Raw genomic sequence first — 18,795 nt, forward strand, 5'->3', positions numbered from 1 at the left:
GGTATATATACACCAAATATAAGATATTGGCTAATAATTTGATGATGCTTTTAGTTTGTAAAATGCAAGGTGGTGGAGGGGTGATGTATGTGACCCCTGTATGATTATTTTTTATGTTTACAACTTTTACTATATGCTTTTTTATGTATGTTCTGTATGAATGATATACTTCAATGAAAAATACATATTAAATAATAGGGTAGGTTGGGGGAAAAAATACACCAAATACAAGATATGGACTAGTTAATAAGATTTTGACAATATTCTTTCATAATTTTTAACGTCTCACAACAACGCAAGGCGTTGGCAGTGGGTTGATGTATGGGACCCCTGTATGATGATATGCATGGTTGGTTTGTTAAGTTCACAACTTTTACTATACAATTGTTTATGTATGTTCATGTATGAATATAAAAATAATAGTAGGGTGAATTGGGGGAAATACACTAATTCTAAGATGCTTTGGTTAGTAGTAATATTTTGAGGATGCTCTTACATAATTTGTTACCAATGCTTCAAAACAATGCAAGGTATCTGTGGTGGGGTGATGTGTGGGATCTCAAATCATTTACTCAAGCTGAGTGATAAAGGTAGTAAAAGAAAATTAAAATAGTGTGGTTGGCAAGGGATAGTGAATTAGAAATTATCACATCAAAAGAGAAAATTTTCAAAACAGTACATTTTATTTTATATTACAGAACAAAGTCCCCAATTTGTCTCAGCTGTAACATGTAGATGATTTTAGATTAAGATCAAATTATTTGCTTGCTTGGCATTGGGATAAGTTGAACAAAAGGAGCAAGCTAGCTTACTTGAACTAAGTTTAAGTTCTCAGGTTGAGTTTTGAAAACACACAAAAAATTGCCCTTAAGGTAACAAGAAAAATGAAGCTATTAAAAAGCTACTTCTATTAACTTGAAAGTACATTTTAGTTGTCACCCACACTGAGCAACATTCTTCAATCTTCAACTCATTCAAAGATTCAACAAAGATTCTGCATTTTGCATCAGGTAAGTGAAAGTGTTTCTTTCATTTATCATAGCATTTTGACATAATTTATCTTTAAGGCAGAATGGTAGAAACAAAGCAATTGCCTTTAAAAAAGGATTTGTTCATAAGGTCATTTATGTGACAAATGCAGATGATAGCATGTCCTCTTACTTGTTTTATCAGTAGTGGTGGTCTTATGATGCCAGAAACTAAAAGGAAGGATTTTAGTTATTCTCTCCTTTTCCACTGTCCAATAATGTCCCCCCAACGACACCTGAAGAAAAGGGCATTACTAAGTCCAGCTAATACCACACACTAAAAACCAAATATTATTTCAGATGTATTTAATGCCTAACTAAAAGTGTACAAAGCAAAAACCAGAAACATCATCCCCAAATCCTCTTTAACCTTGCTTCTTCCACCAGTTGTCCTTTGCTATTACTATCTTTCCTATTCCTGTTATGGATGTCATTCTTAGCTTGGTAACTACAGTTTATATGCTTTAAGTGGAAGAATTACAATAAGCAATAAAGTCCTCTTTTTAGGCAGTGAATTTTAATTTCAGTTTTAAGACTACCTTATGATGGAACAGTCACATAGATTCAATCAATACATTCCATTCCTATCTAACCCAAAGCTTAGTTGATAACCAGTCAGACAAAATTTCTTTTTACTCAGAAACTTGAGTCAGTAAGAGCAAAAGTAATTTTCCTCTCATTTTAGCAATGACCGGAATTTTTGGAACTGCATTAAACTAAAAAGAAGCAATCCCACATTAGACCTGGAGCTAGCAACTCTTAAATCTAACCCAGGACAAAGGCTGGCTGCCCTTAGAAACAGGTTTGACCTTTTCTTTCACTCTCCCTCCTATCCCACCCTCTGTGAGTGATTTAAAAGCAGAAAAGGTCAAAGCCCAGTTGGATCTAGATTTAAAGATTTGTGTTTCGTTGTTGTTTTGCCAATTACTTTCAATTTTAATTTTAATCGTAAAACTTAAGCCAGCAGGATAACATTTTTAAAAGCTGTTTTCATCCACTAAAACAAGTCCTCTCTTGAGCAGGTTTTGACAGTAAGGACAAAGACATTTCTAATGTTTAAGTTGAGAAGCTATTGCAAAAGACAAATCACGTCTCCATTTCCAGTTTTGTCATGGTGCTATCTGAGGATTATTCCTGATATAGATCTATTTAAGCAGCATATATTTATAAGTAGGAAAAGAGAAAATTGAAAATAGACCAAACTGGTGAATGCATTTCAAAAATCAGATGTGGCTTAAGAATGGGGTGTTTTCCCCCAAAACTCCACCCAGTGAAACTAGGGTTTGGGAATTGTTTGGTCATCATCCCCCTTCTGTTCAACAGTGGTTGCATGAGGGATGAGCTAGAAAAAATGAAATGTCTATAATGAGAAGGGTTTCTGCAACTTCAAGAGCAAGCTCCATAGAAAACCCAGCTACCTGCTTATTGTAGTGGCCAGAGATGGTAGAAGCGATATGAAGCAGGAATTAAAACATGCAATGTTAATTAAGGCTTAAATCATGCCCCTAACCAGAAAACAGGCCAAAAGGAAAGGTTTAGAAGTTATCTGGGAAAGCATGGATTTTTTCATGTTTCCGGGGCCAAGTGAGAACCTAACATAATGCCTTATACCAAATAGGCATGCAAGAATACTTTTACAATGAATGAATAAATGATGAATTAACCTCCTCCTTATATTCTAGTCTCTAAGCAAACTGTCTTTCAGTCAAGATCTCTTTTGTTTGTTTTCTAAGACAACACAATGCCTTGACAAGACACATTTATGTGGTGAGAAAAAAAAATGTCACTCCATTTCTTAATTTTTCAGTTTCATCTCAGAGTCAAACTAAGTGCTTTTTGGACTGGATTTATTTCATTTAACATCATCGTCATTAATGCTTGTATGAATGAAAACAAAGCCCTTATTGTCTTACATATTACAACTGCTCAACAATTTCTTTTTCAACTAAAGAAAACAACCACAGTCTCTTATTAAATTTGTCTTTTTGTCTCTACCATATACTAAGTGCAATAAAATGCATTTTGGTCTAGGTATTTTTAAATCTTTTCATTCTTTTCAGCACTTATGAAAAGCATCTTATATAAATTTAATCAATACATTTTTACTAAATATGGTAAATATAGAAAAGAATCTAGTGCCCAAGTGTCTTCCTGACTCTAAGCCAGGTCTACAACCAGACGTTTCCATCTTAAACCATTTAACTGAAATAAAAGGAGAATGTTAAATTAAGGGACAAAATCCCTGTGCCCTTTGAGACCTTTTATTGGTCTTTTGGCTTCAAACTAGGCCAGTAAGAGCAAACGACTTTCCGGCTTCCTGAAACAAGAAAAATATTTTCATTTTGTATTGAACAAACTTTGCCTTTTTGCTACTTTTTAATCTCCAAGGCAAGCCAATGATCAAACATCGCTTAACTAATTCCTCTAGCACAGTGCCTTGCAGAAAACCGATAACTCAAATATTTATTTAATAAACAAATCAAAGATGTTTTCCTATCTTCAGCTGAGATCAGTGATTTAAAACATTTTAGACTAGGCCTATTTCACCTCTATTCTTAGGACCTAGAACAATGTATTCCACATAAAAGACTACTTTGTCAAATGAATCAAAAAGCCAATCTGAGGGCTTTATTTTTACTCCCTTATGTCTTGGATCTACTTCAACTCATCTTCAGCATTAGCATTAGAACACTGGAGAAGGACAAATCCTGACTTTATAAAAAAATTTCCCCATTTCTTAAGTAAGGCCATGGAGCAAGTCGCCTTCAGGACTGAATTTTAGTAGTTAGCTCAGCAATTAACACACTACCATGCACATCATCAACTATTTAATGAAATGCAAATTCATTTTTTCCCATGTTGTCACCATTGAGTAAGTTTAGTAGTGGTCAAGTGGCTTTTAGTCTGGATCTCAACAACCTAATTAGCTCATGTCTTCCTGTGAGTACCATATAACAATAAAATCATTTTTATATCCTAGGCATGCAGTTCTGAGCCTCATAGAAACTAATAACTATTCATTCATTAAGCTGACAGTTAATTATTTTTATCTGTGTAAAACACTAGGCTCAGTGCACAGATCTGTTGCAGGTTCAATAATAATGCAGTTTTGTACCCCAGTTGCTATCTGAGGATAAGATATAAAAATAATCAACATTCATTCAGTGGATATCACTTATATATACCTAGCAATTTATAACTTATAAACTAATCTTACATGTATCCTGCTACTCAGTACACAATAATGATGATTTATCTTTTTATCCCCAATGCCTAGCGAGGAAGCTAGTACACAATCACCCTCTGTTCTTTCAATTCATCATGCATTTAATCTTTTCTGTATTATTTTCAGTGTATAATTATTTAGGAAGCCTTCCTCAAAATTTTTTTCCTACCTATTTTGTATAGCATAATGGTACAATCTTATGAACCTATTACATGGCACCAAATAAGAAAATCAATAGTTACATTTACATGGTGCTTTGTAGTTCACAAAATGCTAACATATATATTATCATATTCACAACTGTGGGCAAAATGAAATGATGAGTCAACTGTGTACCTCTTCAGTGTCTGTAACAGTGAGTTCATATATCAGGCAATAAATACTGATTCATTTAACAAGTACTTAAACCCTCAATTTATATAACTGTTTACAATACTTTTCTCATTATGGGTCAAGCACAAAATGAGAAGTCATTTCATCTCCAGCGGCAAACATTTATTCTTATTTATCTTTGGGTAGTGGTTTACATGTTACAGAAAACTTTCATGAATACTTTTCCTCCTCTTCTGTGAGCTCAGTACAATTCTTAGAAACAAGCTTAGCTCACAGAGAACTTTATTCATATGCAACACATGTAACATATATATATATAGCACTGTAAGGTTTAGAAAGTGCATTCACTCATTACCTTTTCCTCTGCTACCTGGGACAACATAATGATAATAATTCAATTTGATATACCCAGGAAGTTTTGTTTGATTAATTAAGCAAATATCTAATTCTTTACATTTAAATAGTATAGGCCAAAAATCTTCCTCTTATTATTTGGGATATTTATCTTGGATACTATAGTATTGAAAACAATGGCTGATCTTAAGAGATGATTAATATTTTGTTCATTCATAAATATGTAGTCCATTGGTATTTTTATAGTGCTTTAGTTTACAAAGCACTTCAATATACATTTCCTTTCTGAGATGTTTAATTCTTTAACAACAACAATAGCACTTAGCATGCTATCTGTTTGCAGTATATTTTATAGTTTAAGAGTTTCCATGTGTTTCTTTTTTCTTCTGGCTACCTGGATTAGTACAGTTCTTATTTTATTCAATATTACCATAGCAGCAGAAACATGGCTGGTCACCAATACAGAAATTATTAATTTATCCAACACTCAATTCTTTATATCTGCATAAATACCCCATACTTGTGACAATGCACTTTATTATTGCTTCTTCTTTTAATCTTTGTAGCCATGTGCCTAGCACACTCCAATGCATAAAATAGGTAATCAAAACTCACTCAAACAATGAAACTCATTAGCTTTTAAGTGCTTTATAGTTTACAAAGCACATTCACATATGTTTTTCCTTTGCTGGGATGTGATCATAAAATAATCATTGCATCCATAGTGCATAGCAGAGGAACAGGCACAGAAAAGGAAATTAGTATTATTCAGCACATAGTCCCTGGTATATCAGGAGTGGTAACCTGGCTGGAAAGCCAAATCCACTTGCCCTACAAGCTAAGAATGGTTTTTACAATTTTAGGGGTTGTGAAAAAAAATATGCAGAGATTATATGGGACACAAAGTCTAAAATATTTACTATCTGATTCTTCACAGAAAGTATACTGACTCCTAACTTACCTAACGCTTCACGCTTGGCTTACAGTGCACTTTCAATTATCAGCTGTGCCTGGCTGCCAATACATTATTATAATGAAAACACCTTGCTTTTCTGTTTTGTTTTACAGTCCAAAAAGTGTTTTCATTTACATAAGCAATCATTTAAATCATCTTCCCACATAGAAGGAGGGGAAATCAAGAAAAGAAATATGCTGAAGTAAACCCAACTTCTCTCTCCTTTAAGCCTAGTCATAGTATTAAAACCCAGGAATCCACAGGTTGGCACAGTCCAAATTCTTTGGCCACTACTATGAGCAGGGAGTTCAGGCTGTCCCTTTGGGGCCTCACTCCATCCCAGGCCCAATCACCCTTTCTGTAAACCATCACTAGAAATCGCAAACCCCAGGAATCCTGCTCACCCAGGATCAAAAAAGTAAGGTGATTGCTGGATGGTGCTTCTCAGCAGATTGATACACCTGTATATTTCTTGTCTAAGTCTTTTCAGTGGCCTAGAACATCTGTTCACATTTTCTCTAGAGATCCTGGAACTTTTTTTCCCCAAATGCCTAGGGCTTCTGAGGAAGAGGGAGACTGAAATACAATGTCATCTATATGGATGCTTGCTCCTGAAAAGAATAACAAAAACCAAACTCAATACTGACTAAATATCTGTATCTCTCAAATAAAATGGTGAAGAAAATTTTTTTAAAACACTTAAAAATCTAAGAAATGGCTCAAAACTGGGATCAAAACTGGCTCAAGACAGGCCCAGGCATAATATTGCCAGTCTTTGATATTGCCCTCAGGTTCCTTTAAGGTGATGGCAACATCAAAAAGGATGTTCAAAAAAAGTACACTTAAATAAGAGTTAGAAGAACTGCAAATGTATAAGAGTAAGGGGTGTAACAATAGAAAAGAACCAGTGTTTAGGATTCTCATCTTGGGTGTCGTCTGCTCTGGGACTTCTATCCTTCCTGGGTTCTGGGTCATAGGCCTTCAGCTTCCCACCTTTAGTCTTGAGTTATCTGTCTCTCTTGGGCTGTCTGTCCATCTAGGGCCTTGAGTCCTGGATCTTAAATGTGTCTGGGACCTTGTGTATAGGTTTTCAAATTAAGACCTTGGAGCTTTTCACCTCAGGTCTTGGGCTTTGTTTCTTAGATATCAGTTCTCAGGTCATCCACATGTCTGGGTTCTTGAGCCTTATATGCAACACAGAACTAGAGCCTTCCATCCCAGCTTGGTCAGGACTTCCATTCAACTCAGGCAGCCTTGCATACATCTTGGTTCTCAGGGTTTCTGGATTAAGACATCCCTCTACCTTGGGACATGAGCCTTCCATCTGTTTTATGCATTCTTCCTTTTGTCGATCTAGATTTTATACCTGTCCTAGATCATCTCAAAGGCAGTCTGGCATTAAGGAACAGTTCTGTAATGCTTATTTTGATAGCTGACACTCTGACCTATTAGAAAGGGATTAGAAAGCTCCTCTGTCACACACACATACAGAAAGACACATACAAAGAAATATCCAAGGAGAGAGGATTACATGAAATTAAAGAGGGAGAAACAGAGACTCATGAAAGAGGCTGAAAGACACTCAAGGAAGAAATAGACAAGTGAAGAAATACACACCCATGAGCAAAGAGGGAAAAAGCAGAAAAGATACACAAGAGAACAGAGATTAATGCTGAAATGAAAACAGAGCAGAAAGGACAAAAAGCAAAAAGATAGAGGCACACAGAGAAGGAAAAAGAGAGAAAAATGCTCAGCAGAAGCAGAGTGAAAATGTAGAATAGAGGTGAGAAGTAGAAATAACAAAAGCTAGACCAGAATCAGAAAAAGGTAAAAAGTCAAACCAATGAGAAGGGGAGATAGTGACAATCAGTATTCACAGAGACAAAAAGAGGTAGGCAGAACAAGAAAAGAGCAAAAAGTACAAAGAGAAGACACAAAAGGAAGAGTGAATGACAAGCCAGATGTAGTAGAGCAGAGAAACAGCAACAAATTGAAAAAAACAAGAGATGGATATTTCAGACAAAGCACAGACTACTCATAGGAACAAAAAGAAAATGACACAAAGGCACACATAGAACAAACTAGCAAGAGAATCATGGAAATAGATAAAAGCAACTTTAGCTACAGAAGAAAATGCAAAGACACTCAAGAAAGAACTAGACAAGCAAAGAAATACACACTCATAAGTGAAAGGGATAGTTAAAGGCAGACATACAGAGGGAGAGGGTATGAAGCAGAAGATAAAGATACAGTGAGGAGCACAGGAGACATGAAAAGCATCACAAAGAGAAGACAATAAAAGAAAACCAAACAGTACCATTAATAATCACAATAAGCTATTACTACTACCAATACTACTTATTACCAATAATAAACAACAAACAAACAACAACAAACAACACAGATGTGCGTGTCCTTATAAACTTTAACCTCAGAAATTTTTATATAACTAAAACATACCACCTCTGCCTGCCACCAGATGGTGGTAGTAGTAACTTCTGTCAAATGAATTTATTACACTTCTTAGATAAATTTTTCTTACCGTATGCCATTCACTGTATTAAAGCACTGTACATACATTATTTAATTTAACTCTCACAAATATTAGAGACAAGTCTAAATAAAGACTCTAATTTGCCAAAGGTCACACAGCTAACGAGTGGCAGACAGAGAGAATACAAACACAGAATGCCTGGCATTCTGCTACAAATGTTTTCACTAGGATTTCCTTAAAAGCCAAACAAGATGTCACGAATGAGTGATTATAACAAAGTGCCCTTAGATAGCATCTACTCAATCCCTTCATTATATAGTTTCACCTTCTCCCTCATTTATATCTTTAGTTCTCTCCATAAATTTAAGAAAACAACTTCTCACACCATTATTATAATGGCTGTTTCAGGATCTGTGGTACTTTTAACATTAAATCTAAAACCAGATAGATTTTCTCATAAATGAAGGTGAGAAAGGGCCACACTTTCAGTGGAAAGCATACACTGTTTTGGGCTTACACTGTTTAGGCCTCTAAGAGTGGCAAAGGATCTATGCAGTAAAGATACATAACAGACAAGTACAGGCTAAAGTACTCTGTGATACAACTGGCAACCAGACTGTATTAGTAGTGAATCCAGTTGGTACTATAGGAAACTGGTCATCCTCCCATCTCACATTTGGCCCTCCTTCACATTAGACTACCAGTAGCCATCTTACACCACCCCCATTAAGTCAAACAGATATTATTTCTAAAGTGATCCTCACAGGATTGCAACACCGACAACTTACTTCATTCTGCTATTATAAAATGCTGGAGTGCCGGGCATCTGATCTTCAGGTAGGAAAGCTGACTTCTTTTGGTGTCTTCATAGTTCTTGCTTCTCTAAAAACCCCAGCTCTATATGCACTGCTTTTGATACGAATGATTTATCAGCTCTGGAGGGAAATCATCAAGAGCTATATAAAATAGGAGAGGAAACCATGTAAATTCCATAAAGAAGTAATAATTGAGTCCTGTGCTACAGTTCTGTAAGATTCAATTTAATGAGATATGGAAACTGACTCCTAAAGTCAAAGTTTTTATGTCCTTGGAAATAAAATATAACTTCCTTATTCAACAGAAGAGGAAGCTAGGGAATAAACAGGAAAAACAACTTTTCCAGCATCACTTGATGAGTCTTGATGAATAGTAACTTAGACCACATGCAAATAAACCACCTATATAGAAGGAAAAAGAATAGGGTTTAACAACAAGACTACCTCAAATTAGCTTTATATTTCAGTCTCCTGACTCTGGGATGGGACACTGATATTTGTCTAAAAGCAGGACTACCAAAACACAGTCATAGAGCAACATTTCCAAAACTCATGATGCTCTAAAATAAAAATTAGTCACTCTGGGAAACAGATATTCTCACACAAAAATAATTCACATGAGCTACTAGTCCTAGGAGAACTTACCTAGAAACTCTTAAGTATTATGAGGCAGATATTCCTAGGTAACTCTCACCTCAGGTTTCTAGCTCATAGTCTTTACAACAAGTTTTATTAGTAATAACTTTCTCTCTTTCCAAATTTACAAGCCTTTCTAGTCAATTAGCCCCAATTATATTACAATTCAAGGGTTCCTGAAAAATATTTTATGAAATATCTAGCATATCAACTTTGGACAATGCCGGTACAATCAGGACTTATTGCATTGAATGGTCACTTCCATCTCCCAACCCTCCTCTCCCTTATTAGCCTGTCCCATCACTAACCTAGTGTGACCTAGTCGTGGTTTTTAAGGTACTGCCTGATGATAGGTAACTTTGCGCCATATCTGGTCAGCTTCCCATTGGTAGTTGTGAGGCTTCCATCAATCAACAAGCACAGCATAAAAACATAAAATTATCTTCTCAAACAGCTTGATATGTAAGTGTTTTATCGCATGGACATCCCAAGTCATCTTGAAGCAAGTGAATTGACTACAAAATTCTCCTGCAGGGCCTCAAGGCAAACTTTGGGGACCAGATGGAACAAAACGATGATTTGCCCGTGATCACTGTGGCTGATGTGACAGATGCTGCCCACGTTCTCCTAAAAGAAAGAACTATTTAACTATAGGCTCTACCATATACAATAATCCCACCCTAAATTACCCCTCTCACATTGAGTTCTTTCCAGGATACTGGGAAGCTGTTTTTACCAAAACAGACAGAAGGATATTGAGAAATATAACATCAATGAAAAGCTAATTGCAATTTACCCTGGAAAACAGAATCAAAATTAAGATTACTTATTATGACTTTGTGGAGACTTTACCTACCTCTAATATGTGGTGGTTGTCTTGTAACTTCATCTTCTTGTTTGGGTCCAAGAAAATATCTTGGTAGAACCTCCTGATCTAGGGTTGTTGCCCAGTGGTAATGAGCTTTTCCCCTGGAGGATCCTCATGCCCCATCTCCACCTAGGGATCATCAAAGGGAATGGGTCACTAACACTGTAAGGCAACAAGCCTATTGTTTGGAGGAAAACCTGGAAAAGAGACAAAACAAAAACAGATTACCAAAATGGAGTACAGTAGAAAAGTCTACCTTAATGAGCAACTAGTGGTTGAATTAACCATGTCTACCCTTTTCTTTTTATGTAATGAGGGTTAGGGACTTAAAGCTGTAAGAGCTCTACATTCTGGCTATCAGCATCATGAGAATTCTTCTATTCATCACAGCTCCGTTCTGCTTTAAAAAGGAGAACTACAGAAAGTTAAGTCCTTAAATAGAAAGACAGAGTTCTACAAAGATAAGCTCTTCAAACTACCTTTTTCTCCAGGTGGCCAGTAAACCATCCTCTTAGATTAACTGGAGTGTGTCCAGATTCTCAAAAGGAATGACCTCCTGAATTTGGAGCCTCTTACAACTCCATGTCATCTTTCAGGTCTCACATGCTCAGATCATCCTTAAGGAAAAAGGGAAAACAGGTCTCAGGACACCAAAGCATCAGTAGGAAAACAAAACTGTTGAGAAAACCTCAATGAAAAAAACTAGGAAACATCAACCTGAAGCATTAGGCATCTCTCCTGTCTCAACTTTCTAGCCTGTTTCATTTCTCCAAAGTCCTATAATGGTAAGCACTGGCAGTATCTCAGAAAGATTAGGCAAGTGAAGAAAAAGAACTATATGAAACTATGAGTCAAGCCACTACCCATGTGAAGGGTGAATTAAAGTTGTGGTCTAAAGGTCATCCTGTTTGTGAAAATACTTCAAGCTACAAGGTAGCAGAGCAATTGCCACTATTGGCTGGAAGTGCAAAGGCCTTGACCATTTTGCCTTTACTATACGGATAGGAGTTCACTGACACTGATGTAAACCAGATTTGCAATCTGAAAGCATGAGCTGTACGGCACAATTAAACCTGCAGACCTTAGTTGAACACGGCCTTCTAGACTCCTGATCAGGGATTACCAAATTGTAAGGACTGTTATCTCAGAATCAAACATGAGCAGTAGGTGAAAGATCTTTCAACTCTACTCTCTAGATAAGACCGCTAACAAAACCATTTCTATGAAAGCCACAGATGGTCTATGATGTTCTCAATATTATCTCTTGGTAACATCCTTCCTTGTCCTTATTCTAACCTGAGATTAGATATGTCACCCAAAATACAGGTTTCCTGGTTGAACAAGGAGTTCATACATATGTATTTATTCTGCTTCTTCCTGAAACCTCTTCAATGAGGATTATCAGACACTCCACGTGCAACCAAAGTTACTGAAGAAATTTTTAAATAAATGGGTGCAGGCTCAAATTCATTTATACACTGCCTAGTTAAGATACCTAAAAGGAAACAATCATTCAAATCTGAACCACTCTGAACCATATTTACTGAGTGTGGCAGATCACTACTGTCAAACTTGTTACTCAGATTCCAGAAATAGTCCCAAACTAATATCTATCATAATATTTTTGAATGTTTAACATAATTACATGTTATTTTAAATTACAAATCTAAATGCAATGAATGTGGCTAGAATGTTAATCGAAACAATTTTTAAAAATCAGCTCACCAATTAGATTGAATAAAAAAAAAAAAAAGTTAGTTTCCCCAGCCTATTACAAGTTTCAAAACCTACAGTAACATTTAGGATGGAAGGATTATTTTTTGTTTCAGTAAGTTTTACTCACAGTACAACTAAATTCTCCCTAAACTTAACCACAGCACTGTCAAATACTCAACTACCCTAACATTAACATAAAAATCTACAAACAAAGCCAGGTTTCTCACTGTTGGAGTGGGAGGTAATAAATAAACAAAGGGAGGAGGTTAGAATGATCCATGGGGTAATGTATTAGCATTGGAAACATCAGTATGAACCCATTTAGCTTAATAGAGATACAGATGGTTATATATACATTTACATGTATGTCTAGATAGATCAATTAGTACACAAATACCTCTTTGCTGTCACCTGAGAGGGCCTCAAAACAATAATATCTCAGTAACAATAAGCCCTCCCAGAACCCAGATAATTTTTAAAACTTCAAAATAACCTTTATTTTTAGAGAAGTTTTAGATTACAGAAAAGTTACATCAATAGTATAGTAGACACCCTTAAACAGCCCCCCCCACACACACACATTTTCCCTTACTGTTAATATCTTACATTAGTGTGGCACATTTGTTACAATCAATGAACCAATATTGAAGCATTGTTACTAATCAAGGCCTATAGTTTATGGTTTACACTTTGTGCTGTACAGTTTTATATGCTTTGACAAATGTATGTGTCATGCATCTTTCACTGCAGTATCATACAGAACAATTTCAATGCCCTAAAAATGCCTTCTAGTACCCAGATACTGATTTCTAATACCATTCTCCAATAAAAGGAACCAAGGCTCCTTGGAGAAACAGTTGATTCTAGGACTGGGACAGGAAATATACAAATGAGCCTGGAACACCTTCTAGTGCCAAAAGTAAAAAAGGGCTCAAGCAAGTAAATAAAACAATCCTGCAATAACAGGAATATGTCAAAGGATACAGGAGCCAACAGAAAGAATCTCCCAATGGGCAAAGCTGGAACAATCTGAGCAATGAAATAAGGTAATATTGGATTATAACCCAAAGTATAAAATATCCATAAGTCCATACTGTTGAGCAAATAAATACATAAATTGGGGACAACAGACATCTCTCCCTTGCACAAGAATTCCAAATTTATATACATATGCTACCCTCAAGGAGGTGGAACCTAACTCCCCAGTCCCTAAGTATTGGCTATGCATAGGGGCTTCCTTCCAAAGAGTACAACATAGAAAGGAAGAATAATATTTTTTTGAGGTACTGGGGCCAGGGACTGAACCCAGGATCTCATATGTGCGAAGCTGGCACTGAGCTACATCAGCTCCCCTGAGTTGGTTTTTTCATTTGTTTGCTTGTTAGTTTTATTGTTTTTATGAGGCACTGGGACCAACCCCAGGACCTCCCATGTGGGAAGAAAGTGCTCAAATGCTTGAGCCACATCCGCTCCCAGGAAAAGTAATTTTATAGTGGAGAAACTAAGAAGCACGACCTTAGCGAGGTTATCAAGGTTTACATCAACAGTGAGAAGTCATGTTGACAGTATGTACCTTCGATATGATGTGATAACAGTGGCACTTTACCTCTGGTCTTCCTCCTAAAAACCCATAATCCCAGCCTAATAAAGGAATATAAGAAAAATCCCTCTAAAGGGATATTCTACAAAATACCTGACCATTATTCTTCAAAACTGTTAGTCATCAAAAACAAAGAAAGTCTGAAAAACAGCCACAGCCAAGAGAAGCATAAGGAAACATACAAATAAATGTAATGTAGTATCCTGGATGGGATCCTGGAACACACACAAAATGACATTATAGAAAAACTGAGGAAATATGAATAAAGTATGTACTTAGTAAATATTGATTCATTGTAGCAAATGCACCATACTTACATTAAAATGTTAATAATAAGGGAAGCTGGGTGTGGGGAATTCTCTGTACTGCCATCAGAATCATTCTATATATCAAACTGTTCAATTTTTTTTTTAACAACTTAAGTTTTTAACCATCCCAGGGTCCACAGGATGGAAGAATAAAATATGGTTTAGAGTGGACTTACTGATACTTTACTATGGAACTATTCTGACTAGTAATGGAAGAAACTGTTGCATTGATGTGGAGAAAGTGTCCACAGTAGTTGCTGAGGGCAGGGAGAGGGAAGAAGAGATATGATGTCGGGGCATTTTTGGGACTTGGAGCTGTCCTAAATGATATTGCAGGGACAGATGCTGAACATTATATATCCTGCTATAACCCACTGAATGTACTGGGGGAGAGGGTAGACTACAACTATTATCCATATGGTGCAGCAGTGCTCCAAAATGTATTCACCAAATGCAATGAATGTGCCATAATGATGAAAGAGGTTGTTCATGTGGGAGGAGTGGGATGAGGAGAGGTGGAAGGTATGTGGGAACCTCTTATATATTTTGAATGTAACATTTAAAAAAAAATAAAGAGATCATAGGAACAAAAAAAAAAAGCAAAGAAAAACCCTAGAACTGGTAATTCTATGTTCCTAAGAACTGGTAATTCTATGTTCCAGAATTTTGCTACACTAGATACCATTACTATTTGCTGATTTGGCCTAAAGACTTGCTTCCTTTCTATTCTATTTATAGGACTTTAACTGTAGTCAGTTTTTACACTGAAATGTAGCCTTGTAGAAGAGGCCCAAGTAGTCTATTAGTCACAATATCAAAAAAACATGTATTTTTAAAAAGATATTAGACTCTGGTTCTTGTTCAGCAACTTATTTCCTGGAAAGACCTAGTCAACCTGTTATAAAAAGAAAACAGTGAATTAACAGCTAGTCAAGGGAGGTCTATAAGGCTGGAAAATTTTAATGCTATATAGTTCTTACAGTAATTACACTGAAATGCTATACAGTGGCAATCATACTAGCAAACATAACATAAAACACAATGTTAACAGTTTTCAAAGCAATGGCTAAAATTAACCTAGAACATTTTAAAATGGGACCCAGTAAAGTACACTGCTCTTCCAACCCTTTCTATTTTTATATTGTCAAAAGCATTTTACCACATAGACTGTGCAATAAGAGGGTATTAGATCTACTGCACACCCTCTAATATTTCCAGGGAAACTAGAAAAATAGCATTCTAGTTAATTAAACAAAATAATATTTTAGTTTAAGTCTGCCAGTCATCTGAGAAATATAACACTGGTAAATTTAAATTATGTTTCAATTTCTCATCCTAACATGAACAAAGCAAAGGCTCTCCCATTTATAATATAGGCATTAAAACAGTAAAGGAAGGAGTTCTTTATCAAGCTCATTTGTACAGGAGGCACAAGGAGCCTAAGATTCCATGTCTCAGCGCTCTAACTTGGAGAGGATAAGAAAAAGAAATAGAATAGTCTAAATCTTCAACAAAAAACATCCAACTCAAGGGCAGCAATACAATGATATATAATTATGCATGACCATTCTAGATTAACTTGTTAAATTCAGCAAATGAGCTAAATATCAAATACTTTAGAGTTGGATTCTGAAGGATATCAGTGTTCACTGCTACTGCAGCCCAAAATACAGGAATGGGAAAATTAAGTTTTCCTCCAATCCAGCCTATCAGACACAGGGAAGGGGAAAGCATTAGCTCTGTTTAACAATACATATCAGCATTTGCCTATTTGTATTGGACTTGGATATGGATTTGGATAACAGAAGAAGCATTAACTCAGTTCAGAATTACCAGTTTCCTTCTCTCTAAGCTGGTAAAAATCTTCCCAGGACATGTTCACAAACAGGAAATATTTTAGGAGACACCAAGATCAACTTTTAATTCTGCAAAAGATACAAGCTCCCATTTGGGTATATATTTTATAACCAGGGCCCAGATACCTTGAAAAGAAATTATGAAAGTTCAATAAAAATAAAAAAGCAGCCCTGGGTCTCATGGTAATCTCAAATTTAGGGCGGTGGCTAGAAATACCAAAATAAGTTACAGAAAGATAAGAGAAAAACTGAAGGGGAATATGGGAAAAGATACATAAAACCAGGATTAGAAAACTTCTTCCAATTCTATATTAAGCTTCTATACAGGAAAAAGTCAGAAAAGAAACCACAGTAATACATTTAGATAAATATAAAAATCTTGAAGGGCTTTATTTTATTGATCCCCTGAAAACTTACAAGGATTGAGGCATTCAATCCAAGTCCCTCATCTTAACGCATCAACCGTCCCTACACTTCACATTGAAGTTGAGATTGAGGGTAATCTGACATAAATTAGAGGGAGAACTATTAAGTCCAGGACTAATGGTGCTCTTATTCCCAGTTCAGAACTTTTTCATAATGTATCTCACTCCACCCCCAATTCATGAAAAAATAAATCATTCCATGTAAGGGGATATATACTTCATTTAAAAATGTATAAAATGCACTGGAGTAGTTCCTGTAAACCCTAAATTTAGAAATCTCCTGAGCTGACCAACCAAGATGCTCCCTAAGCATACTCTGCCATGACTTTGAGCAGAGTGCTTTCCCCACTCTTCTTCCTCTATGCCCACAAAACTTCCTAACATTTTTAAGGTACTCATCAAATGCTGCCCAACACCATAATGATTTGTACATTTCTGCATCCTCCATGAGATAGCATATACATGACAGGAGTTATGGCTTGGTTTTGCTATATCTTCCAGTGCCTAGAATAAGATTATTAGTTAACAAAAGGATTATCTCAAATTTGAAGATACCCTCAATTCTAAAGAATTCCTTTTTACAACTGCTAGAGATTTTTAAGGGTAGAGATTATTTCAAGCAATGAACTGAAATAAAACTCTAAGATTCACCTCTGGCTCCATCTAATGAAGGCTCCAAACCACCTATAATCAGTCCATCCTTCCTCTTGAGTAGGAATAAAGAACCGGCTCTGAATTCATCCCTTCAAAACAAATTCCAATAGTAGTTACAGTTGTATGCTGATACTGAACAGTAATCTGACAACTTACAATAAGGCTGCATAGGCATAGACCAGTGTTTCTCAAATTGGGGTGATAAGAACCCTGGAGGTTTGTGGATATATTATCATGGATCCCCAATTTCTACAAGACTTATATAAAATTTGTTTTGACAAAGGTAACTTAAAACTGGAAAACACACTTGCATTTCAAATAACTTTAAGTTTGTGTTCCCCAAATTACTATTCTTCAGGAGCCCAAGAAATTGTGTTCCTTTATAAGTTGTTTCATCCTGATACATGGCTTGAGTTTGAAAAACAATGGCTAAGACCATGTTTCCAAGAAGGCTCAGGACCATTATATAAGTTACTCTCAATCGGTGAGACAAATAAAGTCTTTAGGCCTTGAGGGGGAAGTGTGGGAGGCATAATGTGAGGAAATACCAATGTGAAGCCCAGCTCATTTCCATGGGTCCTGTTGTTGCTGCCAAGGTGCATGTAAGTACATAAAAATGTTTCAAATTTTAGGTTAAAGAATATTTTTTCAGCTAGACCTTTGAGTCTGTTTTACATCAGGGAGGCTAAGCTCCTTTCAGCTTATCAACAGGAGGCTAAGGTGTTTTCAGTGTAACAAGATACCTGTTGAAAAAGGTGAAGGGGCCAATGGTACACAAATTACTGCATAAAGTAGGCAAAGTCGAGGTTTTCTTGTAAAAATTACAGCATTTGTCCAGTGTCTTCCTACAAAAAACGGCTCCACAAATATCACAGAGTAAGTTACCTCTGCTCTGGATTAACCATGATCATTGGTTTTGGGGCAGAAATAGAATGTGCAAAGGAACACAGTATCAGATTTATACTCCCAATTCCTGTATCTTATAAAGCTTGAGCTTACAGTGACATTTAAAAATCTTCAATTTGCCAGCCTTGGTATATAGCCAAACACAATGGCTGTTTCTTTAATCTCTTTCCATGCCTCCAAAGGAGGTTTAAAAAACAGCAACATTAAAATAAACTGGACTACCCAAATGGCTTCAATATTAATTGAATCCTGGCCCAAAGAGGAAAAATATATAAACCCACCTTCTTCTTGAATTTTATCCTATCGACCTCAAATCCCAGTGGGCTCCCTTTTTTAAACTTTTTTAATTCACATAAACCAGCACTCAAGTATCATATCTCTTACAGTTACTTCAAGTGTGCTTAAGTTAGAAAACTAACTCAAGAATGAGATTATATAAAACTATATCATTCTGAACCTCACACCAGCACAAGGCTGGACACACAGTATTAACTATAGAACTCCTCTGTTGGTTAACACATATCATTGTAAATGAGGTAGGACTAGGTAAGAGACTTACTGGGCCCCTGAACTGTCTGTGATACAAAGAGAAAGAAAATAGACCAGGGAAAAGATTATTTT

At 36.1% G+C, this 18,795-nt stretch overlaps 1 long non-coding RNA gene across 3 annotated transcripts in view; it reads right to left on the minus strand.

The window, feature by feature from the left end:
- Nucleotides 1–664: 664 nt before the first annotated feature.
- Nucleotides 665–18,795, minus strand: part of LOC101422041 (uncharacterized) — a 30,550-nt gene continuing 12,419 nt past the window's right edge. For 2 of the 3 annotated variants that reach the window (XR_011647887.1, XR_002795246.2), the window contains 6 exons: nucleotides 17,266–17,357; nucleotides 11,189–11,326; nucleotides 10,698–10,906; nucleotides 10,150–10,468; nucleotides 9,179–9,346; nucleotides 665–8,052 (listed from right to left, as the gene is read on the minus strand). This is a non-coding gene — a long non-coding RNA (uncharacterized lncRNA). Of the gene's footprint in view, nucleotides 8,076–9,178; nucleotides 9,347–10,149; nucleotides 10,469–10,697; nucleotides 10,907–11,188; nucleotides 11,327–17,265; nucleotides 17,358–18,795 lie in introns of all 3 variants that reach the window. The other variant, XR_002795247.2, reaches the window with a different exon arrangement.

Source organism: Dasypus novemcinctus, chromosome X (genome assembly GCF_030445035.2).
Source record: "Dasypus novemcinctus isolate mDasNov1 chromosome X, mDasNov1.1.hap2, whole genome shotgun sequence".
NCBI lineage: Eukaryota > Metazoa > Chordata > Mammalia > Cingulata > Dasypodidae > Dasypus > Dasypus novemcinctus.